The 24,447-nt window shown below is 46.0% G+C and overlaps 1 protein-coding gene across 1 annotated transcript in view; it reads right to left on the bottom strand.

Moving 5' to 3' along the window:
- Positions 1 to 24,447, bottom strand: part of LOC138503958 (synaptotagmin-A-like) — a 436,750-nt gene that overhangs the window by 284,287 nt on the left and 128,016 nt on the right. Inside the window, exon 2 of the mRNA XM_069624092.1 lies at positions 4,209 to 4,296. The gene's annotated coding sequence lies outside the window, so the exon portion shown is untranslated. The remainder of the gene's footprint in view (positions 1 to 4,208; positions 4,297 to 24,447) is intronic.

The following is a 24,447-nucleotide window of genomic DNA, read 5'->3' as shown; positions in this document are numbered from 1 at the left end:
CCAATTAACCCTACAGAACCCTGTCACATCTGTCCTCTATTTAAGGACAGCCTGCAAACTGATGAAAACCAGATCCTAATGATAGATCATCCAACATTTCCCTACTTTTGGCTATCAAATTATTTTATTTCACATATAAAATAACACAATTTATGGAATACAGCCCAATAGAGTTCATTCTAAAAAGTAAATAATTTGGAAATGGAGGTCCGTTATGTTTGCACTGCAATGTAAACATCTCCCCGCCACAATATATTTGTCATTTGCACTGCAGGTTGCAAATGTAAAGGCAAAAAGATGGCATCCATGCGTGTACACGCCTTTTGTCCTTCACATTTGCACTCTGCAGTGCAAAGAGAGTAAACGCTGCCTGGCATACTGGCATGGCAGGTAGCGTTTACTTTTGAATGTGAGCGCTGCTTGCCATGCTACTCATATTTACCATTAAACCCCAGCGACATGTGAGCAGCATGTACAATGGATCCCTATGGGGCCTGCCTGCTTTATGCTGGTGCATAAAACTGGCAGATTCCATAGAGATCTCCAGCATTTACGCTGGCATGAAAATCCATGCTAGCATTTGTATGGCAGAGAGGAAGGGAGGCGGCTGAAACGCAAGTTGCGTTTCGGCCCTCCTCTCCCCCATACAAATGATTGAAAATGAGCCGTGGCGTGATTGGAAGGCGTTAAGGACTTACTCAAGACTTTTACGCCTTCCATTCATGTTACGGCTCAGTGGAACATGAGCTCCAATCTCTTGATGTATTTTTTTCACTTTACGGGTTCGGCAGCTAAAAAATAACAAATCGGGTTTGTATTACAGAATGTATGCAATTAGTACTGGGGAAAATATTGTTCTATTACAAAAAACATATTCTTTCAATGACCTTTGGCTCCAAGTCAAATCACTAGGCCTCGGGCAACCATTGTTGTGGTGCAAAAATGCATTAAAATACTTTTTTCACTAGGGCATTTTTTTCCTTGTGCTATATGCCTTTACACCGGTGCAAAGTTCCCATAATACCGCCCTACATCTTTCAAACTCTCAGTTTTAAGCTACACTATGTCAATATTAAAAAAAAATGGTATATTGTACATTTAGACATAAATCATTCTATGCATAGAAAATATGGACTGAAGCTGAAGTACATATAGAAAATAATTGATCTGAGAAGAATTCAATATTGTAGGCAGGTATGATATATCCAAAGGCCACTGGCTGAGATTTACATTTGTCCTCAGCGGCAATGTTGAATTTCTCTGGGGCAATAAATGGCAAAGATGGACTGAAGGAATAAATGAAATCAACCAATACCATCAATTGTGTCCGGGTGACATCACCACAAGAGCAATGCCCTATTGGTCTATTTTGATACACATGAATATCACGGCATGAAAAACGAGCAGCTCTAGAAACACAATCACCCCTTAAAACATCTGGTATTGATAAGGGGCCGATGGATTCACATTAAAAGTAACACAAAAATGGACATCCCTATATTTCGAAAAATACTTATCAGTTTCTAAAATGGAGAAAGTTCTGCATTCCTGGCTTACCATGGAAATAGTTCTATATAAAATATCCTAGCGACCTTTCCAGTGGTCGAAGTGAGCGGGAGCGGTTGGGAGCGGTGCTCCTCTACTTTTCAAAATTAAGTTTGACTGTTCCTGTACTTTTATTTTAAAAAGAAACAATTCCGGAATGGTTTCGTTTTAAAATAAAAGTGTAGGAAGAAGTTGAAACTTGCACTTTCAGTGCACTGCATTGGAAGTTTCCTTAAACAGCAGGCGCATGTGTTTGGGGGTTTGTATTGTCTGTAGAAGGGGGCATGATGATGCGGTTTGTGGGGAGGGGGCAGGCCAGCAGGGAACATAGTTCCACTACTTCTTTTCGTGCACTTCGACCACTGCTCCTACTCCAAGTTGACACTCTTGCATCTTCAAGACGGCTTTCGTGAGGGGTTCGCCACAATTGTGCAGGCGTTTTACCTCCAAGTAGTTATTTTCGAAATATGTCACAATTCAGTATGGCCATGTATGGTGGAAACTGAGATTTCTAAACCATGTTCGAGCTAGTAACATAACCCCGTTTAATATCTAGGAATTATTTTGGAGCATTGTGTAGTATGTACCTTGTGTGGCAGAGAATGCGGTTCAAGCAGAAACAAGAAGTTGTTTTTCAAAGACCAGCAGCCATTTTCTTTCTCTTATACAAATAGAATGTGAAGTCAAAACATGCATTATTTTCACAAACCTTTATTAAAAGTACAGCTAAATACAGTTGGGTAAAATACAAAGGAAAAATGCATCCAATAAAGAGTGGGTTATTATGTAGTGTGAGAGTAAGGGGTGCTTGGCCATACATCAGAAGAACAGAGCTCTAATCTGTCAATTTCAAGAAAGGACTTCCAGGTTTAGGACTGACAAGGTCAGACGAGCTAGAAAACCATTCAGAAATGGAGAGTGTTGATTGTCTCACGATCAATCACCTTCTAAGAAGAGGAACTGCTATGTCATAATAGCCTATATGCACTTAAACCTATAGGAGCTCATTTTCCAATGAGCCATAATGTCGATGGAAGACGTAAAGGCCTTGCATATGGCTTTTACTCCTTCCATTGATGCTACGGCTCATGTTTATTCATTTGTATGGTGGAGAGGAGGGGTGGAAGTGGAACATAACTTGCGTTTCCTCCGCCTCCCTTCTCTCCACCATACAAATGCCCCAGTATTAGCGCCAGCATGCATTTTCATACCGGTGCAAACAGGGGAGTTGCTAGGTCTGGAAAAGACCCGGGGCTACGCTGATGTCGGAACTGTTGGGACTGGGGGCTAGCTAGCCTTTTGGCTGTAGCTCCTGAGATTCTATCAGGGGCTACAACCAAAAGATCAGGGGCTATAGCCCCCTTAGCCCCCTCCTAGCAACGCCCCTGGGTGCAAATGCTGGGGATCTCTATGTCCGAGCATAAAGTAGACAAACTCGGTAGTGATCAATTGTAAAAGCTGCCTGCCATGCTTGGCAGGCAGCGTTTACAATGAAACGCACCCTACAATGCTTGCATGGCAGGAAGTGTTTACAATTCAAATTAAACGTTGCCTGCCATGCGCACACGGGAAGCAACGTTTAATTGTAACTGTAAATGCTGCCTGCCATGCAAGCATGGTAGGCTGTGTTTTCTCATTTGCATGGCAGAGTGCAAATGTGCAGTGCAATAGGTGGCGGACACGGTCATACGCCACCTTTTACCTTGAACATTTGCACTCTGCTGTACATATGACCAAACTTTTGCAGCGTGGCTCTGCCTCAGTGTATGTCTACACGTAATGGCTCCCCTACGCCAAATTAAATGCAGGAGCAAAATGAGCTCCATAGTCTGTATTTAGTTAATATTAATATTACCTCTAGTAGTTTTCCATTTAAGAATGCTTCAAAATCAGGAAACATCTTGTCCCAAAATAATGACAGAACACTGCTTTACTGTTCCCTAATCTCACTTCATCAACAGACCAGTGTGGGGTGCTTTAAAAATACAATAGACCTTTATGTTCTTTACAATACACCTTTATGTTTCTTTAATTTCGGCACCACGTGTGCAAATGAACTGTTTCTGCAGCAAAAAGCATACACGTCCTCCTTTTGGAAATATAAAGATTAATGTAATGTTCACTGACCTACTTGACCATCCCACCAACGCCCTCAGTCACAGTAGAGTGACATTTTAGTTGTTTATGAACACAATGGCGGCCATTACAAGTTTGTCGGGGCAGGAAAAGTGATGGTAAAAGTGGTGGTAATTACATTACTGCCATTTTTCCAGCAGCGCCAAACTACAGTTTAGCCGGTGGGGGTTCACTAAGAGCTGTAGGTAAATCACAGCAAAAAACAGCCAGTATTTCTGGTGCCGGTAATACCAGCAATTCCCCCCATAAAGTGCAATGGGACTCCATGGAATGGGAAATGACCGCCATTGCTGGCATACCAGGATATCAGGCACCGGTAATGGTAGGTCCATTTGCCGGTATCCGGCTGGAATAACCGGCGGGATACTGGCAAACCCATGACCCCATTGTTTTCAACACAAAGGTGATGTTTTGTTCCAGATATGCCAAATGTGACAGTGATTCCATAACAAAACGTAATAAAATCACAGTAGAAACGTAGAAAAACATGTGTGTTATACATGACTAACAACAAATATGCAACTTACCTCCTTTTATGTCTTTTATATGAATCATTAGTGGATTTTTTCATACATGTTTAATGCAACAACTGCACACAGTTCCCCGGTTCGAATCCTGGAAAAAGAAAATGTTGACTTGGTCAAAAACCTTCCTGCAATTCCTAAGGATAGCCCAAAGGTCTAATGAATTAGTTTTATTGTACAAAATGTAAGACATTTAGTTATTTAAAGAGAAATATGCCCATTGATATATACAGAAACTTCAGGACAGGTGTGGGCACTGTGGGAAAATGGAGCGGTAAAGGAACAGGCATTCATGGGGAAGTAAGTTGTAGAGTGGAGGATGGGTAGGGTGGAGGTAGAAGGAGGGGAGGTTTCTCTTGGGAGAAGCACCATCGAAAACAGGCATCAGCAAAGCCAACAGGTGTGGCTTATGAAATGCATTTTCCAATCAATGACATTCTATGACCTTCTACTTATACCATGTATCAGCTGTTGTCCTCTTTTGGGTATAGACAAGATATTGAAATGATTTGCTGAGATAAAACATGACAAGGCAGGCATTTCCATGTCTATATCTTGCATTGGAACCATTTGCCCTGGTAAGCATCATTCCAAGGTCTAGCCATCAAAGGTCCAAGTGCTCATGCTCTTGTAATTCAACATTTATAGACATCAGGTGTGCAACACCTGGAGAAAAGCTTGAGTCCCTACATATGACTTGTCTGCCCAGTAAATGCATATCCAATGCTTAGACAAAAGCCAAGCCTGTTAGCTTTCCCGAAGTCATTTTATGAGACTAATCCTTGGGCTGATGCTGTGTGGCGGGTGACCCTAAACAATCCCACTGCCTGGAAGTTATTTCTTGCTTTGGGCGCCCTGCATGTCTGTTTGCTATATGGCATCATGGAAAATACGAAGCACAACAACAATAGATGGTCTGCACGTTATGTTAATATAAGTAACAAAAAACATGATACTGATCAAACAACGATTAGTGTTGTTGGTTCATAATATAGAAGCCCCCCTGGGGTTCGGCTGGCGATTTATCCGTTCCAACATGTCCACTCTATTTGCTTAAACAACACCAGCAGGATGGATATCTTTCATCATATCCATCTCCCCCTCTAGCCACAGTCTCATGCAAATACGTTTGCCAAACTAGGTGTCTCATCCATGAGCCAAAATTAAAATGGCAGAAAAATAACATGGGAGGACTGGGCATTTTTTTAGAAGGTTACCAGGGAAGGCACGTTTTCCTCCAGTTCAAAGCACAATAAAAGAAATTGCTATTAAATCATAACATTTTACCACCCCCTTGCACCTTCAAAAAATGTCTTAGACTGCTTTTCCACCCCATTCACCCAGCTTTCATAATCTCCAACAACATAACTCATAGCCAGCGATTGTAACTTCTGACTCGGGCACATCAACATTTTCTCCAGGGAATTTCTGCATCTGATCTAGCGTTCATTTACAAAGAACCAACACATAAAACATGGCACTACTTGGGTATTCTGTTGAAGCATGGCTTCCTTGGCACATACATCATGCTCCACCCGGTGGTTTGCTTCCACCACCAAATGATACTTTCCTCCGCTAGGCCTCCACCCACCACACCCCTCACCCAACAACATATTAAAGATGTTTGTTTCTAAATCAACAAATATTGTTTCTCAAACAACTGCTCTAAGAGGTTAATCCCCCCCCCCACAATCCACCTACCCACATATGACATTCTCCTGTCCTTCAATACTACCACCTCTCAAGCAGAGGAGGCATGGGTGCCCAGTTACAAAAAGTCCAGCCCCCAAACAAGTAGTGCTACTCTGTCTCCACAAGTATGCTAAGAAAGGCATTTCACAAGCTGAAATCTACCCTCTCAACGCAGAGACCAAAAGAGCCCATGCCAGCTTCCAAAAAAAGCTAATTTGACAGCGCAGTAAAGCCCCAAAGTCATGAGTGACATCAACCAGTAAGGGGAGCTATTTAAAATGTTCCAATTATTCCTCACTCCATATTGTGCAGCCAAAATCTCGGATCTCTGTAACTCTTTCTCCTCCTTCTTCATGAAGAATATATAAAAATTAAAAGAAGTCATTGCACAAACTTACAAACCGACGCCCTTGACTAAAACAACTACATCTCAACCCACTCCGTTTCATTTTACACATTCAGGAAAAGCCTCAATCCTTGCCGTGATCAAGTTGCTAAGACCACCCAAAGAACAGTTAAGCGTCTGTTGGCAAAAGTATCCTGTCGATTTGCTCGAAGTAATTTACTTTGAAAGAATTCTGCTGAAGAAAATCATTGAATTATATGGGAGGGTGTAGGTAAGGGGTTACAAGGGGTTGGCAGGGGCTTGGGTTAGGGGGACTAGTATAGGGAAAAGGTGGGCTTGGGGGTGAAAGCCCCAAATAAAATAAATAAAAGAATTGATTAGTTTTTCGGTGGAAATTCCTTAGAAGTAAATTACGTCAACGGAATGCCTGTCGGTAATATGACATGGAACCATCGGCAAATATGGTCCATGGCCACACTTGAATTCTCCCTTAATCTACAAGAATGATCGTCATCAAGATAGCCAGGGCCACTCGAACAGTGCCCATGGCCTGCAAACCTCGCTCTTTAGTCCCATCCGTAATAAACGCAGAACTAAATGTACAGAGTAAACACGGCCAAACATTTTTCCTGGCCATTCCTCCGCTGGACAGCCAAAATCATGGAGATAGTTGCCACCTCTCAACTCAGAGATCACATACAAGGACACAGTGGGCCTTATTCACAAAAGGTGTTCAGTGGTGCACATCTGTGTGAATCTCATTGGCACAGGAACATCTCAGAGCTTCCCCAGGCACCTCCAGAGTTGCTTTGCTTGTAGGCTTTGTGAAGCACATGCAAGGTAGTAAGTGGCAATCAGAATGGTTCACGAGCATCTCCTCATTTGCTCCAGTGACAATCCTTGTGAATCAGAAATAATGTACTTCTATACTTAAAACTTGTGATACGAGTGTAACTCAAGCCTCAGGGCCTTGAGCTGCTGGACAAAGACAGGGTTCATTACAGCAAAGAGTTCCACAGCACTATCAAGAAACCTTATCAATAACCCCTGCATAAGCGAACACATCCATTCTTAAATATGATCAGATAGTAAAAGCATTCAGAAAAAGCATTAAGGATATAGATAAAATAAGTGTGAAATATGCTTTAGATCAGCAAATATTGTGCCTACAAACACATATAATCACACCATATCACCATAAAATAATTAATAATGACTAAAAAGCCATCAATTTGCAAAATAGAATTTGTGACATTTAATGAGTGTCGGCTGATTATGCAACCTCTACACATAAACAGGTCTATTGCAAAGATAACTGTTGGGCAGGGTGTGGTGCGGGCCCAACTAAACCCTCCAAATATGGCTAATTCCTGCTTCTTTCTAAAGCTTTTATAATGGTGACAAGCATTGAGAACTAGTTTGTCTAGATACAATTTTAGAGCACAAACAGTCAAGACATTGAACTGTGCTGTGTGTGGGCTTTAGGCTTGAATGTGCCAGTTTCAGAATGTCCATGTGCACATGATCCCAGTCCTCTTATTTTACTACCACAGAGTCTCATTGTAAACTCACCTCAGGTATTTTCGACGGATCTACGTGATTTGTCTGCGGGTAAATTACCCACGACGGAAATGTTCGCATGGGAAATGTACGCAATACAAAATGGTCGTACATTTCCCATTCAAACATTTCCATTACAAATCACACAGATTCAAACACACACCCTCACACACACCCTCACTCACACCCCCAACACTCCCCCACCACACCCCCACGCCCCTACTTACCTTTCCTTCATGCACGCTTTGTCCCCTGCAACGCTGGTTCCCTTTCACTTCCGTGATCAGTAACCGGCGCTGCAGGGTCCTTTTCTTTTCTTTTTTTTTTTTTTACTTTTGCTCGGGTGACCTGAGGGGGTGTCCCCTGCAACCCCTGCCGACTATACTGCATACTATAGTGAGCGGGGTGTTGCGGGGGACACCCCCGAGCCCACATCTTTTGTTTTCTGGCGGGGGGCTGGAGGGGTGTCCCCCGCAACACCCCGCTCACTGTAGTGAGCGGGGTGTTGCGGGGGACACCCATCCCCATACCGACCCCACCAAAACACCTAAAAACAAACCACGAAAAGTTCAAACTTTTGCTAGTTAGAACTTTTCGTGGTGTGTGTTTTAGGTCTTTTGGTGGGGTCCGTAATTTTTATTCAGACATTTCGTCCTAATCCATTTTTGACAGGTGGCTAATGCCAAGATCCACCCAGCCAGAATCAATGTGTTAAAACCATGAGAGCCTGTCCACTTTTCCAAACTCTTCAGCTCCACTAAATAGGTTTTAAGAACCAAAGGGCCTGGTCCAGATGATATTCTTGCACACAGTAAAAGGGCCATCATTCCAATACTGTGGGGACCAGTAGCTTCGCGCACTAACAACAAGCGTGTACCTAGGGGGTTTCGTATGAGAGATTTTGCGAAACCATTCTCTGCTGTCAGCATGCCACTCATGTTAACATGGCCCAGAGCGCACTAGCACAAGGAGCCCTCACTACAGGACCCCCAAATCTCCAAAAACGCCAACCCGCATTTCTGTCTATGGTGACTTTATATATGTTAATATGGTGACTTTAACCCATTGTTGTTGATACATTTTATATGTATTTCTCCATTCTGTGATTCTATAATGGTTCTCAATGGACGCTCACCTGCTTTTTCTCTACTTGTTGTTATTGCTTGGATTGGGTGCATACTGTGAAAGAATATATTGGTTTAATGATGATAATTTTACCAATTGACGAATGTAGTGAACTGTAATAACATTATAGCCCTGATTTGAGAAAGGCCAAGAAAGGCCGAAACACGTCTTATCTAAAGGGCAATTCAATAAAACACGTATTGATACTATTGGGCGCAGAATCCTGGATCTTCATTCTTCTGTCTTGCATATTCTATTTACATTTGGCAGATGGATAACTCAATCCATCCCAATGTGCATGTTCTCTTTGAGCTCATTACATGGTGACAGTCGCGCCTTGCTCTGGTGAGAAACAGTGAACAGATGGCATGAAATCTAATTCCTTGCTCCTGCAATACACATCTAAGAGGTCCTGTCACCAGCAGGAACCACACCCGTGTTAGCCACATGCATTTCGTTGGTGGATCTGACTAACCGCCACATATTTGGGAGACGCCATTTTGCTGCTAAATGCAGTTTCAGTATGGGGTCTAGATTCAGAAAATCTTCTGGCACTTGCTCATTCCCCGGGATGCCTGGTTATATGAAAGGGGGGAATGGGACACCCTACTTACTCCCAAAAAGATGAGCTTACCTCCAGCCAGAATTCTTTAATGATGGGGCATGACTCAGGGATATGAAGAGAGAATATTTTTCTCCCAGCATCCCCTCCGACTTGTCTTGAGCCATCCTACAGAGATTTGGCAGGGAGAGGTGCCACCTATATAATAATTCAGACTGCAATTGAAAAACTTACAGACGGAGGAATTTCTTACCAATCCTTCTAAAATATACAACCAATCATATTTATCCAGGTTACCACTCAAGACTCTCTCCAAGGCTGAGATATATGTTTCCTTGTTTGGAGGCTTCACACACAGCAGTTCCCCATAAATTAATAATATACGACCCTTTGAATAACCCACCCCACGAAGTATCTTCTAGATCACTGCACTGCTGCTCTCTGCTCAAACGTTCAATGTTATGTGGATGACACCCAACTTGTTTACAGGCTGCCACCGCTTCTCCCTCTCTCATCTCTGACTGTCAGTCCGCAATCCAGGAGTGGTGTGCCACCAACAACCTCTGCCTTAATGCCAGTAAGAGGGAGATCCTCCTCATCGGCACACCTTCACCTTCCTTTCCTGTCACTCTCTGGCTGGCCTCCTTTGGCCTTCTCCCTGCTCCCACTTACGAGGCTAAGAATCCCAGGGTCATCTTTGACTCCACGCTTTCCTTTTCTCCTCACATCTCTGATGTCTCAAAAAAGTCTAACTACCAATTACACCTCCTCAGAGGTATTCTTACTTTCCTCTCCTTACCCCAGAAGCTCACTGTCTCCAGAGCTCTGGTTCTCTATAGGCTGGACTATTGCAACAGCCTCTTTCTAAATCTGCCTGCCTCTACTCTCTGCCCTCTGCAACTTATCCAGAACAGGACTGCGAGACTTGTCCTTGGCCTCAAGCCCTGGGATCGTATCTCTCCATCCCTGAAATCTCTTCATATGTCTCCTCTTGGAACAGACTCCCTGCCTCTCTGAAACTTGAGGAGAACTGTCTTCGGTTCCAGAAGCACCTCAAGACCTTCCCCTTTGCTTCTGCCTTTGCTCTTCCTCGCCCCTGCTAATCTGTTCTACTTTGGCACCAGGCACCTGGTTACCCTCCGATTTTAGGCCCAGATCCCTGTCCTCCCAGGCACACACCCGCACTGCCTCCTGGCAACCCCTGCACTACGGTCTATATCTGCAACCCTATTATCAGACACCCGTTGTCTACACCTTATTCTCACACTTACCACCTGCTGGCCGCACTACCTGTTGTTGTTCTATCACGTGTTGAGCACTTTCCACTCCCCACCTGCCCCTCGCACTTTCCCCCTTTCCTCTCCCCTGAACTTGCACGTTCTCATTGTCACTGGGCCTAGTAAGATCGTTGTTTTGTCCTCCCTTGTTTCCCCTCCCTTGTCTCGTTGTAGTCTGAAACACTTGCGTATGGGCGCGATACAAATAAAATATCATATCATATCATCACTGTAAGGACTGGCTCCTAGTCTACTTATTGCCTGCAAGAGCTAATGCCAGGTTGCAGGGATCCCATACAGCCTGTTTCCTTGATCACATGAGCCGACTTGCACTGCTTAAAGAACTTAAAGCTCCCATAATGAAACAGGTTCAATGCTATTACACCCTGCATCCTTCCGATTACAGAATCCCCTTCTCCTGAACACCTGAGCAAAATTCGCATTTTCAAAAAAGGGGTGAAAAGAGATATGAAGGTTGTGAGCCCTTGAGTCCTAGATACCTCTTTCATTACAGACATAGCGAGATTTGTAATTGGATTAATAAACATAGATTTTGACCTATCGAGCCGAGAGCAAAAGCTGTTTCCATACATGCAAAATAAGACGCGAGATAAGCAATGTTACAATTAGACAACATTAACAGGTGAAGAAAGAAAAAGACGATAAAAACATATTTGTTATTTTCTTTTGTTGAGTTGTTTTCCTTTTTTTAAAACGTATTAATTGATCATCAATTCATCTATTCTTGGAACAGACGTTGCTATTTATTCATCCAAGTTATAAATACTGATTTCAGAGGAGATGACATGGGGCTGGTTTGCACATACTAATGGCTCACCTTTGATGAATTACCAAATATGATAGAGGTGAGGAGCGCAGATAAGAGTCCTGATTACAGCAATTGCTGAAAACAAAGCAGAGATTGCTTCCTTGGGGAAGAGGAACTGTGAAGGGAACCTGCGCACCCAGTGGAGACAGAGGCAGCATTTCTGAGGGACTCACTTTTGCTCTAATGGAAACATGTGAGAATTGCTCTTGGAGGTAGAATCGTTCCATCCAGTTCCTGATGGAGCAGTCGAAAGGGTTTCACATTGGAGAGTGTGTGAGAGCCCTCTTTGAGGTGATTTCAGGAGACCTTCCCCCACCTCCCCTCGGATTCTTCATGCAAAATAGACCAAGTGCACAGAGTGGGCAAGCGTAGATTGAAACCAGGAGCCTCTTAGAGGCATTTTGGTGAAATGTCATGATTTTCAAAGCAAGGTAAATTTTCACTCAGCCGCACCTAGGAACCCTCCCATTGGCTATCATCAAGCAGTGGCGGCCGCTCACATAGGGCGGGGGAGGGGGGTGCCGACCCCCCCTCCCCCCACCCCCCAGTGAGCACAGAGTGTTCAGAGAACAGAGTGTTCAGGTTCTCTTTTCGTTCTGCATGCACCATTTTTTATCAGTGCTGCCTGCAAATCATATTAATAAATACATACTTAATGACGCTCCACCAGGCTCTCTCTGCTGTTCATGGCTGGCTGGGCCTGCTGCAGAGGGACACGTGCCCTTTTATGTAGCTTTTTCCATTGTAAAGTGCGTGGAGCTCATGGCTCCACACACTCTATGTAACCCCATGGCACTGCAGAGGCTGGTGGGGTGGTAGAGGGGTGGCCCCGGCAGTAATGATCTGTGTGCAAACAGCGCATCGGCTGAGGACCTAATTTCGTTTGGCATAGCAACAACTAATCACTGAATGTCATTGGCTGTTTGCCAGCCAATGACATTCAAGAGTGGCTGGGCGCACGTGACGTGTGGACAGAAATACGGTTCCACCATCTCACTTCGTGTGTGTAGTGGACTCTGGAGTTACTTGTGAAGACAGCGAATCACACACCTTCTAAAAAGCTACCCAGAGAACAACAGAGTCGACTGAGCAGAGGGTCAATGTCACACGGCATACAGTATCTACAATGAGTGTATGTGTGAGACTCGAGGACTTAACTTGGTGGGGTCCGCCTGGGCCGGCCTTCATTCCCCAGGACAGTGCTCCCAGTCCCAGCTCTGGACCGTTCTGGTCCTCCTGAACTGAAGCCCTGCCTTGGGGAACGCAGATCCTAGATCCCCAATCGATGATGTGTCTAGGTCTAGGATAATTTCATGACGAGCAGCATCAAACTACAGAAACACTGCTTGTGTAGTTTAATGCTGCTCGACTAGACCAGCAACTACCTGGCAGTCACAGCCAAACGCTGCATATAGAGGTGCAGCTATGTTCATTTGCACTGTGAAATGAACCTGCATTTGCCAATGCAATGGCCAGCGAAAAGGTATGAAAAAAATAGCGAAACGCTGTTGTCGCATTTAGAGAGGCAGTGTGACAACTTCCACTCCCCTCCCAGAAAAAAATTAAAAACAACAGAGCTTGAAAGGAAATGTCACCATTATTTTGCGACCGATTAAAAATGTTCATCAAGGCCGTAAAGCCAAGCTTTCCCAGCCTTTCTTTCCTCCGCGCCAAAAACGGCGTGGATGGAAGTCCGTGTTACAAACAAGGCCACTGTTGTAAAGTCACAGGCACGATACCTCAGATGACACAACAAAACTTCTAGTTTTGCTGCTGATACAAAAGTAGCATTGTTCACCTGGCAAGCTACGACTGTGCCAAATTCTTGCCCGTGGCACCCGACTGCGTGTTTTGTGAATTTGCAAGTTCAGATGCATCTTATTAATATATTGATGGAAAATACAGGTGCAAAAGTAAACTGTTACCCTGACTCCTCCCACTGTAGTTTCCCCACTTCTCTCAAGCCTTCTCTTGTGCACCCTCTGCTCAAACAAACCCTCTTCCGACCCTTCTATTCCAGCAAACTATCGCCCGATCTCCCTTTCCTGGGCAAGTTGGCTACCTCTCAGTTTACCCTCCAAACTGAATCTGTTGGTTGTCTCCATAACCATCAGTCTGGCTTTAGACCATACAGAGGCATGGAAACTGCTCTTCTGAACACCCGTGAAGGCCTGCTTTCAAACCTTGACTCTAACTCTCCCTCTGTCCTCATTCTTCTTGACCTCTCCTCTGTTTTCGATACAGTAAATCACAACATCCTGATCTCCCGTCTCTGTGATACCCTGGGCATCACAGATCAGGCCCTGGTGTGGCTAGCGTCCTTTCTCTCTGACCGTCCTTCCCAGGTGGAACTTGGGTCCTTTCTCTCTGCTATCACTCTCTCTACTTGTGGTGTCCCCCAGGGATCTAATCTATCCCCCTGGTTTTTCAATGTCTACATGGACCCTTTGGCCCACAAGATCTCTGCCTTCACCTCCAACTTTCAATGTTATGCGGATGACACACAGCTCTCTTTCAGGCTACCCTCGGCCTCTTCCCCCTCGCTCATTCCTGACTGTCTGTCTGCAATTCAGTCCTGGTGTGCTGCTAATGATCTCTGCCTTGATGCCAGTAAGACAGAGATTGTCCTCATTGGGGCCCCTGCTCCCGCTTTCCCACTTTCACCCTGGCCAGCCTCCCTTGGTCCTGCGCTCTCACCCACCAGTGAGTCAACTCACTAGCATCCACTATTGCGTATACCTGCAAATTAATACGAGCAGGCAGACCATTCCTATCCAATGATAGCTGTATGATCTTGGCAAGAGCACTCATACTCTCCAGGCTCGATTATTGTAATGCCCTATATAGCGGTGCTAACAAAGCCATTAGCCATAGGCTACAAATCCTACAAAATAATGCCTTGAGAGCTGCCCTTGGAATTAATAAAAGAGAGACACATCTCCACTACCAGACGCCAACACAAATGGCTCTCCACCGACAATAAAATCAAACTAAAGGTGGCCTCCCTAACCCACAAAGCCCTCAACAATGCTGCCCCTAGTTACCTGATGGACAAAGTAAAGAGAAAGTCATCCATCAGACAAACAAGAACTATCAATTCCAACTGTCTGATAATTCCCAGATTCAAACTCTCCACCATTGGAGGTAACAGCTTCCCAGTGAAAACTGCTACATTTTGGAATTCTTTGCCACACAACCTGAGAGCCGATCAACCCTACTTGCACTTTAGAAGAAATCTCATCAGTCATTTGAATTGCAACAACCCCGCATTTAATTTGTACATTTTACACTTCTGTATAGATACTGATCCTTTCTGTTTGAGGCCTTTGCTCTCGCCACAAACAGCCCCTGTACATATCTGTATATTTCACTCCTTTGTATAGATATTGATATTTTATATGTGTGAAGATTTGTATTTTTCTCATTCCTGTAACCCTTAATTGCATATGTCTATAGTTTTATCTCAACTGTATATTTCTGTAACATTGTAAGCTTTGCATATTCTTTCTGCCTGCGCCCTGTTGCCCCTGGGTATGGTGCGCCATATAAATAAATAAACAAACAAACAAAAAATCTAGGGGTCATCTTCGACTCTACTCTCTCCTTCTCTTCTCACATCTTGTACATGTCCAAAAAGCCCCACTACTTGCTGCACCTCCTCAGATGTATTCTACCTTTTCTCACATTCCCCCAGAGGCTCAACGACTCCAGGGTCCTGCTTCTCTCCAGACTTGACTACTGCAACAGTCTCTTTCTCAATCTTCCTACTTCTACTCTATGACCTCTTCAACTTATCCAGAACTGAACTGCAAGACTTATCCTCAGCCTCAAGCCCAGGGACCGCATCTCTCCGGTGCTGAAATCCCTTCACTGGCTCGCTGTGGCTGCAAGGATCAAGTTCAAGTCCCTCTACATAGTCTACAAGGTTTTCTGGGGCCATGGCCCTTACTATCTACAACGCTCTCTTGCTAAATACTCTCCTTCTAGAACCCTCCGCTCGACCTCCTCCAACTCTATGCTGGTGAGCCGTTTTTCCAAACAGAGATTTGGGGTTAGATCCTTATCCTCTGCAGGTGCCTCCCTCTGGAACAGCCTCCCTGCCTCTCTCTGTCTTCGACCGGATCTCCTTAAATTCTGGAAACTCCTCAAGACCTTCCACTTCTATTCCTCTTTCTCCATTCCTCTCCCCTGCTAACCCCCTTTCTCTTCTCTTCTGCGTCCCTCCTTCTTTCTCTTCCCCAACTTGCTCAGTTTGCTGACTAGCTACCTGGTGCACCTCCTCACAGGTCCCGGGCTCCCCGCCAGTCCTGCACTTGCCTGCGTGCCTTTGCACTCTGCTTGGCACTATTGCACTTGGAATGCGTTGCATGAGAGGGGCAACAACCCAGGCCCCTGCTGGACTGGGCACAATGTCCCCCTACCCTCCCTCGCACTTCCTGTTGGCGCACTTGCACGACCTTGAATGTACTAGGCCTAGCAAGTTTGTCTGTGCTGTCCTCCCTCTGTCTCCCCTCCCTAGCTTGGTTGTGCCTGAAACAGTCATGCATAGGCGCATCAGATGACCAACCACCAATCAAACTGAAATGTCACCAGGCCTAGTACGGTAGTTTATTGTTCTGGACATCCATTTCCCTCCCTCTCCTTCTCCCTCCACTGTTTGTCACGCACTTACACTAGTACAAATGCCTCTGGTCTAGTATGCTAGTTATTGTTGTTAGATCATTTGGAATCTTGAAGGCCTAAGAGTGACGACTGTATTCCCTTGTTCGCTTCCTGCCTTAAAGCGCTTTGAAGCACTTCACTTGTGTATAAGCGCTTTACAAATAAACAATTACAATTTCGTAGTTTGGAACAAAATGACACATATGATATATGCACCAGTGCACCTTATGAGTCTATCACAGTTATTCACATAGATTAGTACTCGGACTGGCTCCACTACTCAAGGGACACACTATTGAATCCCAGACAGTACATCCAACTTATTGAATGCATGCACGGTTTCGCTGTCTACTGGTATCCACTCAAGCATATATATGTTATGCTATGTTGATTTATATCACGCACCTCTACCACCCAAGAGCAGTCAGTCTTCAGGCGCTATATATAGTACATCTACAGTATAGCATATGTGTGTATGAGTGTGCATATATGTTCCTACCAGTCTCACTCTTCTCTCTGCCTCTAGCTTTTGCACCTCTCTCTTTTTCCCTCCATTTTGCCACCTTTCTTTGCATGCCATCTCCATTTCCTTCTTTCTCCCTTCATCTATATGTCTCTTTTCTCTCATTTCCAGCCATCCGTCCCCTTTTTGCTCCTATTGGCTACACAGCGTTTCCGTCTCTGCTCCTATGTCATTCTTACTACTTACATCTTTGTTCCCTCTCTCTTTCTCCCTCTCCCATTCTCTCTCCCTTGCAGGTAAAAGACATTTGCCTCAATAAATAGCGCTATTTGTGGGGGGACGCTGTTGCGCAGTTCAAGAAATGGCCGCAGCCTGAGAGCACTCTGTCAGAGGCTCTAGCATGCGGCCCGATATCCTGGACACTGCGGCAGTTGGCGACCTCGTCTCGGTCACTAAAACAGAGGAACGACTGGTGAACAAGAGGGCACCAGCGTAGACCTTTGGAACCCAAAGAAACTCAGGACCCACGCTATGCTCCGGGCCTTGTCTTGGTGCGGAGCAGGTAACGCATGAAGAGGCCCTCCCCTTCAGCCCAGCGATCCTGGAGCCAAATCTCGATAACATCAATGCCAAGAACGAAACCGCCTGGACCCGGTAGAGCTGCTAAGCCTTCATCTGTGGGTCAGTCAGGAGGGGTCAGAACACCACCAGTCACCCCGCGGGAGACCCCCCGCTCCCCAGCGATCCTCTAACTGCTCTACCTATGCCTGGGAGTCGGCAAGGCACAAAGGATTTGCATCCATACACACCAGACCCGCTTGGGCGGGAGGCATACGCACTGCACTGCTTCCAATCACAGCTGCTCAGCGGCATATGGAAGGCAGCAACCAAGTCCTCGGAACTGACTGGCGGACTCGGGGGAAGGTACGGCCTCTTCTTCCTGAGCGGAACCCGCTCTTACAACAGTACCAGTGACGCACAAGATCTCCAGTCCCTCCTGGGCTGTGCCAGCGGGCCAATCTGTGGTGCATGTGAGAACCGTCCGTGAACCTCCACACAGAGGACCGGACCATTGCGCCCTGATAGCAAAGAGCTTGCGGCGCATACACGGCTGGCAACCCGGTGAGGCCCTCGACAACGAACAAGTTTGCTCTGTCCTGTGGGGACCCGCCTACGAGGCCTACGACATCAGCGCTGCTAATCTCCTTCATACAGTGAGTTAGCGCATCGGGGGGAGAATCGGAGGGTGAATTCTACCAACTATGCCCATGAATTCCTTGCCCCCACCCCTTCGCCTAGGACGCACTACTCCCCACCACTCTCCAATACATGGGTATTTACGCCTCAACTCGTCTAGGAAGTATGTCACACTTGATCTGCTAACCCCCCACCAAATAACCTGCACTGGCCATAACCAACAGATCCAGCAGTCCCGTTGCAAAAATCAGTGAGGGCCCCCTAGGTCCAGCGGCTAACAGAATCTGACTCCTGTGGCTGAAGATCCACTGAACATGCAGACAGCTCATTGGACAGGGCAGGAATTAGGCAGCTCCCACTTCAAGACCACCCGACTTGCCCCTGATCAGACACGGTGGGGACAGCAGTGAGTGCTCTCTTTATCACAGTTATCTAGCTGCCTCCCAGTGCCGGGACACAGCGAGTACGGTGCCACTGGTGGGTCCTGGCCCGGCTGGCTCGATGGTGCCTGGGAGCTGCCTCCATCCCAAGTGGAACTTGGTTCATAATCACTGCCTTAGGATCGGCTGCAAGGCCCATCGAACCCCTTGTTTATCAGCTGAGTCCCTGCAGGCCACTAGGCATTCTGGAGGTGGTCGCCTCGGCCCCTCCCTGAGACCCCCTTCCGAGAACTGAAGCTGCCCATGCTGGACAAGCCATAGGCCCCGATCAAATGCCTCATCCACGTCCAGAGGCCCCCACACCCGGACAACACGACATCGGGCCAAAGGCTGATATTGGAAGCCCAAGGGAACCAAGAATACACCCCGACGTTCGCCTGCAGCAAACCTTCAGGAATGGGTAACCCAAAAAGACGATCAAAAATGGAACAGTTCACCAGAACAGACGGGGAAGCACCCCTGCACCTCGACATCTCAGCCCTAAACCAAACAATGTTAGCATTAAAAAAGTAGCATGGATAATCGCGCAGCCAAGATTGATGCATTAACCTGCAAAGTGGACGTCTCCGTGATTCAAATCGACAAACTATGTGGTAGAATGACAGAAGCGGAACAGCGAATCGGAGATGGAGAGGACAAAATCACAGAGCTCCAACGCGAGGTCGCCATACTTCAACAAACAGTCAAAAAAGTTGTGGCAAAAAATTACGATCTCGAAGGGAGATCAAGAAGAAACAACATCAGAATCACAGGGGTTGCGGAGAGCATTCCTATAGACAATATTTTGTTTTTGTTTGTTTTTGTTTGTTTGTTTATTTATAGCGCGCACCAGACCCGAAGGTATTTGGGCGCAGAGAGCATAAAGAGGATTGTTCAGCTTAAGTTACAATGCTGTGCATTACATTACAATACTTACAATTATTACTTACATGTAACGCTCACCTGATTCCCACCGAGGCGCCGACCCGTTCTGGACTGCTACAACTTCTTCCATGGTAAAGCGTAGTGCTTGGAAGATGGACTGGACTGGACCCCCAAACCTCGTCTGTCTGGCCCGTAGAATAATCCTTCTGTAGATGGGAAAAGGGAGTTAACTGTCTGCTAGATTGTGTGTGAGATTCCCTCCTTTTTCCCCTTCTCACCCTCCTCGAACCCTAGCTGTGCCTTCCGCAGACTCTCACCTTAATTTCTGTATGGACGAGCTCTCCATCCTGCTTCTGATGCAGGGGTGCGTAGATTTCCAGTTACTTCACTGGATCTCGGATTTGGCGAGGGTTCGATGTCTGCTTACCTTTACCAAAATGCTGCCGTAAGTATATAGTTCAAAAGATCAAGTCTTATTTGTCCCTTGGCCTTTGTTTAATTTTCAGGGACTAGGTGAGGAATCTGTGTGGAGGAATGGATTCGCGGAGGTAAGCTCAGGTGAGTACTTTTAATGAAGGTGTGCCGTAGTGGTTTGCTCCGACACCTTAATGAGTGTGTCTTATTTCCCCATAGGGGCCGGGATACGGAAAAGCCAGAAAAGCCGCTCCGACCCGAAAAGGGAACTGAGGTCCCAACAAAATTCAGGGAAGACTTAAGGTGAGTAATCTGTCCTTTTGCAATTAGTTCGTTGCTCACCTTGTTTTGTCCTTTTTCTCCGTAGGTCTTGAATGCGACCGATGTCGCCTATGGGCGCTGAAAAGGTTGCCGGCGCCACGTGAAGGTAAGTGGAAGCGGCGCGGCAGCGTGAGAAGCGGAGCACTTCTAACTATTGTCTTTCTTTTCCGTAGGTGCTGGGATGTGGCCGATGTCGCCTATGACCGCTGAACAGCTAGACAGCGCCACGTGAAGGTAAGTGGAAGCGGCGCTGCAGCGAGCGATTCTTACCCTTGACTTTCTTTTGCAGGATCGACGGAGTGAAAAATCAGGATGCTGGATGAAGGTAGGTAACGTCCTAATGCTTGCCTTTCTCTCCTTGCAGGTGTTCCGGGTGCTGGCGGGCGTGGCAGGAGCCAGGATGCAGGAGCCGACTCGGTGAGCGTCCAGCTGCAGATGCAGAATAACGCGAAGCACGTGTGGCCATCCGGGCGTGGTTTAAATAGCCTTGGAAGAGCTTCAGGTGAGTGTTCTTCCACTGGCTCCACCCGAGTAAGAAAAGAGTTCCTGAAAGAAAATAGTTCCTCCCCAGCCTTAGTTGGCTTGGAGCTTCAGACAGCATGGTCTGCCTCGGGTGAGTATGCAGCATGGTCTGCCTCAGGTGAGTTCACCCAAGCATTACCAAATGTTCTGCCATGATGAGCCTGGTGCCTATGGCGCCAGGACAGATGCCTTTTATGAGCCTGGCGCCAAAGGCGCCAGGACAAGGTCCAAAGAGCCCCTATAGGGGTTTGCTGGGTCCTGCTTGGTGAGAATGAAGTCTGCTTCCGGGGACGCTGGGCCTGACCTGGCTCCTCGGGAGCAGGCATCATGACATTACAATACATTAATGGACAGTACTAAAAAATTATCATACAAATGAACAAGTGGAGGCAGGAGGCAACAACATAGTATTATATACAAAGATAGGGGTCAGTGATGGGAGCAAGGCGTAGTGAAGAGTTAGATGTCATGTTCCTTAATCCAGTGGATAAGGTTGGATCTGAAGTGAAGGTTGGGCATGTCTTCCCTTAGAGTAGGGGGGAGTGAGTTCTAATTTTGGGCAGCTTTGACCGGGAAACTGCTGCCACCCATCTTCATGCGTTTGAATATGGGCACCCGCAGTAGGTTGGCAGTGGCTGTTCTGGAGGGGCGATTGATGGATTGTCTCATGAATTTAGAGGTGAGGTATTGTGGGGCGGACAGGTGAAGGCATTTATATGTCAGGGAAGCTGACTTCAGGAAGATTTTGTCTTTGTTGGAAAGCCAATTGTTGGATCTTCTTAGGTCGGATATGTGGGCTTTCTTGGGAATGTTGAGAGCTGCTCTCAATGCATTATTTTGCAGGATCTGGATTTTATTAGTGATATATTTGTTACTCCCACCGTATAGGGCATTCCAATAATCCAGTTTGGATAATACTAATGCTCTTGCTAGCGTGATGCAGTTGTTGGGTGTAAGGAATGGCTTGGCTGTTCTAATTAGCTTACAAGTGTAGGCAGTCGCCGAGGCCATATAGTTTACTTGTTTTTTGAAAGTGAGAGTGGAATCTAGATAGAAGTCAAGGGTTTTAACTTCCTTGGCTACTGTAATGTTGTTATTGTCTATAATGAAGTTGGAATAGGGTTGGCCTCGTTTGTTGAGATTGGCTGTGGTGCCAACGATGAGGAGTTCCGTTTTGTTATCATTCAGGCATAGACCATGAGAGGCCATCCATGCCTGGATGATGAGGTACACTCTGTTTATGAAGGCCAAATCCTTGTTGTAGTCTCCCGTCAGCGGGATGAGAATCTGTGTATCATCCGCATAGTTAGTGTAGGTGATACCCAGGCCATCTAGATCATCAAAAAGGGGCTTCATGAAAATGTTGTACAGAGTGGGCAAAACGCAAGAGCCCTGGGGCACACCACAGGTAATAGGTATAGGGTCAACAGCTGCTGAGGGTGAGAAGACCTGCATGGTTCTGTTGTCTAGGAAGGATTGAATCCATCCTATAGCCTCTTGTGAGAAGTGGGTAGCAGAGTCCAGGTGGTGGCAGAGAATCTTATGATCGACCAAGTCAAACGCCGCTGAGGGATCGAGCAATAGTAGTAGTGCTGTGTTGCCATTATCTCTCAGGGTGTCTATTGGTGCCTTAAGGTCGATCAGTGCCGTTTCTGTTCCGTGCTGAGGTCTAAAACCTGACTGCCGTGCTCCAAGAAGGTGGTTGCATTCCAAATATTGTTGGATTTGGAGGTACGCCACCTTATCTAGGATTTTAAGCAGAAACAGTACTGTGGTAATGGGGCGGTAGTTCATGGGAATAGATGGGTCAAGGGTTTGTTTTTTTAAGAGTGGGAGGACCCACGACTGTTTCAAGTTTTTAGGGATAGTGCCACTGGAGAATTAAGCATTTATGAGCTTGGTTATGAATGGGGAGAGGTCCCGTGCGGCGTCCTTTATGATTTGTGCTGGGCAGGGGTCACCGTGACAATTGGACTGTTTGAGGGTGAGGATAACTTTTTCAACTTCTAAGGTGGATACTTTCTTAAAGTTGAAGAGGGGAGTCATCCGTTCAGAGGTGGTGGGAAGTAGGGTGTTCGAAGGCAGAGGGGCAGTGATAATGTTAGGGTTGGAGGCGAGGAGGAGGGATTCCTTTTTGTTGTTAATTTTCGCCTGTAGGGTAGTTATTTTATTAGCTAGTGCACTCTGGATACTAGTGCACCAGTTTTTATCCTTAAGGCAAGTGTCAGGGGGTTTGATAGGAGTCTCTATTTCTTTGAGAATGGTGAACAGTTCTTTAGTGTTGGAGTTGGCTTTGGAGATACGCAGATTGTATGACTCTTGTTTAGCAAGGATTATTTCTTTTTTGTAAAGTGATGCTAGTTTTGTGAGGTTGTTTTTGTTAGTATCTGATGGGTCACGTCTCCATGTTTGTTCGAAGATACGTTTCTCTGATCTAATAGCTTTTAGATGGGGGAGAACCATGTGTTGAGATGTTTTTTCTGTTTCCTCTTTCTAGTTTTCAAAGGTGCTATGGTGTCGAGAGCAGATAGCATGACTTTATTGTACTCTTCGACCATAATGAGTGGGTCTGCGGAGGCGGGGAGGGAGTTCAAAGTCGGGAGGATTAGAGGAATTAGCTTATTGGCAGTTATATTCTTTTTATTCCTGGTGGGAACAGCGGGTGCTATGCTGGCAGCATGGTTGGGAGCTGTGGCTTCTAGGGAGGAGGAAATCAAGTGGTGGTCGGACCCTGGCAAAGGTGTAATGGCAGTGACTGAAGTCTGCCAGTTGTGCTCAGCTATCCAGTCAAGAGTTCTGCCTTTAGTGTGTGTAGAGTCTGTTACCTTTTGGGTGAATCCTAATTCCTCAATAGAGTCATTGATCTGAGAAGCAATGGGATCTGAAGGGTCTTTGTAGCCAAGATTAAGGTCACCTAAAAGGAGCCTTGATGAGGCATTTTTAAGGTTCTCTGATAGGATATTGGTGAGATCTTCTTCGAAAGAACCTAAAGGGTCTGGTGGTCTGTATACTAGATGGATGGATATAGTTTGGGTATTAGAGATAGTTAGTTTGGCAGTCAAGAGTTTGCATGAGTCAAAATTTAGTGGGGAAGCAAGTCTCAATGCTAGGCTAGATTTGGCAATTAAGGCTAGGCCACCGCCCCCGGAGGTGGTGCGGTCTATTCCTAGGAGGGTGTAGTCATCTGGGATGGCTAGCATGATTGCTGGACCTGCTGCTGGGTGAAGCCAAGATTCTGTTATAGCGAGGAAGTCCATTTTGTCAGTAGAGATTAAGTCGGCTATTTCAGTGGCATGTGCCACCATGGACCGGGCATTTAATAGGGCTCCTCTAATACCGGGCAGAGTAGTCTCAGTAGGTGGTGGCAAGGTGTTGTGATTAGTTTCTGGGCTGGTGATAAGGTCTCGAGTGAGTCTGCTGTTGAGCTGGAGTGGGTGATGAGTTTTAGTCTATTTGTGCATGGGCGCTTTAATATTAGGCTGGGGGCCTCTTGGGTTTCTCGAAGAGTTGTTAGAATGAGAGTGTAGGGATTTGGCAGGGAGTTCGTATATTTTAGGGAGTCTGGCTCGTAGCTTGTGGTTTCTTTTGGAGAGATTGCATGGTCTGGTAGACAGGATCATAGCATTTGTGTACTTGTTTGGAGGTGCCATAGATGTCGGAGAGGGCATAGCGTGCAGCATATCAATATCTATAGTGGTAGACACATATAGGATAGTCCTCAGTAGGACAGTGTAGATAGCTGGCATATACATAGTTATGTATGGGCTAGTGGCAAGTTAGTATACCATATAGGGTAGTTAGGAGAGACCACAGAGATGAACTGGTCAGGGAGTGACAATATGGAACTGTTTGTTGAAATACTGCTTAGGAAAATCCTCAGCGACCCACCATTCACAAACCTATTCATGGTGGAACAGGCACACCGCTCATTAGCAACAAGACCCTTCCATGAGCCCCAGAAAGGGCCA

The sequence above is a fragment of the Ambystoma mexicanum genome, chromosome 11 (assembly GCF_040938575.1).
Source record: "Ambystoma mexicanum isolate Mex_15411 chromosome 11, UKY_AmexF1_1, whole genome shotgun sequence".
NCBI lineage: Eukaryota > Metazoa > Chordata > Amphibia > Caudata > Ambystomatidae > Ambystoma > Ambystoma mexicanum.
The sequence above is the reverse complement of the archived record's forward strand: the minus strand, read 5'-3'. Positions and strand labels throughout refer to the sequence as shown.